Source organism: Aquarana catesbeiana, linkage group LG03, assembly GCF_042186555.1.
Source record: "Aquarana catesbeiana isolate 2022-GZ linkage group LG03, ASM4218655v1, whole genome shotgun sequence".
NCBI classification, from domain to species: domain Eukaryota; kingdom Metazoa; phylum Chordata; class Amphibia; order Anura; family Ranidae; genus Aquarana; species Aquarana catesbeiana.
Genome location: NC_133326.1, coordinates 577086457 through 577088632, shown reverse-complemented (window position 1 = coordinate 577088632; position 2176 = coordinate 577086457).

The window sequence follows — 2176 nt, the reverse complement described above, 5'->3', positions numbered from 1 at the left end:
ATGGGTACAGGTCCTATGTACCCGATACACGTTCACATGGGTGGGATCTGGGGGCCCCCTTGTTAAAGGGGGCTTCTAGATTCTGATAAGCACCCCAACCGCAGACCACAACAACTACAGCCCAGGGTTGTCAGCAAGAGGCCCCTGTCAACCATCAACATGGCGACGATCTGCTTTGGGGTTAGGGTCGTGCGACAATTGCGGCAGACCCGCACCGCTATTTGAGGTGGCATTCAAATGAATGGCATGTCAAATGCATGATTTGTCATTCACATATCGGTGCTTTGCAGCGAATCTGCCCGCGATTCAAAATTCTGAAGTGTGAATGCAGCCTGTGTGGGGAATCGCCCGCTGACAGCTGAATGTGATGAGCAGGCATGAGTCACTGGTTGTTAGGACGCCGCCTGGTGCCAGCCAGAACCAACCAGAAGGAAGCTGTCACATTTAGCAATGGAAATAATACCACTGCTCAATGTTTTACCTCACACTGCAGCTGGAGGTTCCCTTGGCTGAGCCCCTATTTTTTCACCTGTTCACACAGGAATCTCCATAGACTGTACACAGTGCATAGGTCTCCATCTATCTGTAACACCCGCCTAGGTAGGTGCTAGACGAGAGTATAGTTTTTGGTCTTTCTGCTTACCAGGAAGAAGGTAAGGTAAAACTTAGATCTCTGCCTACCAGGGAGCAGGATCTATTGGTTAGGTCTGCTCATTGTACTCAGGTGCAGCTCAGCTTGTTCTGACTGTCCCCCACTGGTCCAATAGGGAGGCATATTGGACAGTGGGAGGGGACATGACAAGTGAGTGCACAGGCTTTGTTACAGCCCTGGCAATTGGTGGAAAGTGCTGAATTGAATGGGGTACTGTATAACAAGCCAGAGTACATGTGCTCAGAGTTAGTTGAGCCTAGGAACCGAGTACAGAAGGGTGGGGGGTCGGCTGCCCTCTCCTCTGCAGGGGTGGCCGTGCAGCCTTGGGTGGTCGACCCAGGGGCCTAGAGGTCCTGCAGAGCTGACTGGAAGTGAGACATCAGGAATAATCTGATTCTGCCTACTGTGAGTACAGATCTGTGTCTTTGGGGCCTGTCTAGTGAGGGCCCACACCCTTCAGCCAAAAGAGTCAGTGGATTGGTGTCAGTAAAGGGGATGCTAGAGAGTGTCCTGAAGATAATATAGTGCATCAAGTCTGCTGCTAGTGAGAACAAGAAGACTTGACCCATCCATACCTGTGGCTGTATGGTCAAAGTAGCGTGACTGCTTCTACTACCAATCCGGTGAGGCCAAGTAAGAATTGTCCTTATCCTTTGTGAATAGTTCCAGTTGGAGTATCCCCCTCATCCCTTCTCCTATCCAAGTTCCAAAATAAAATACAAAAACACAAATACCCTGGACTGGTCATTGAGTAACAAGCAAGCGGGAGCAATGGTGGTGCCAGTGGGAACTCCTAGTAAACAAGTGGGGACCCATAGCAACCAAGCAGAAATCCCTAGCAACAAAGTGGGAAACCCTCGGCAGCCAGGTGGGGAACCCTCAGCAACCAGTTGGGGACCCTCAGCCACCAAGTGGGAACCCTCAACAACTTAGTGGGAACAACTAGTGGTTTGTTTTATGTATGTGTTTTTGGATTGGGAACACCTGAGATTGATGCAGATTTGTGATTGGAACAATAAGTTCTGACTTAACCACTCCAATTTTATGATCTATACACCTGCATCTTCTCAGGTATCTCCAATGTGTTTTGAGGATCAGATTATGACCATATACGTAGGTGGCTCTTTTTTGTATTTAATATTTTTATTGGGTTTTTATAAGTTTAACAACACTTTACAATTGACATTGATGCATGTGAGGTTAACATTTTGACATATGGTAAGATTTAGACACAGAAGATATGTATGACAGACATTGCTTCGTATTTCATCAAAAAGAAAAACTTAACAGTAATTTCAACAGGTTGTTTAGTTAGAATGGTTGAAACAAGGTTACCCGTGTGGGCACATGCGGGGGAATGTTTCTAACTGAGGGTGTGTTGGATTTTGAGCCAAGGCTCCCAAGAGTTCTTAAATTTCCCAGTGGAGCCTGACTGTAAGGCTGAGTGTTGTTCATACTCTTTGATCAATTTGAGGTGGGTCTTGACATCCGAGATGTTAGGGACAATGGATTGTCTCCATTTCC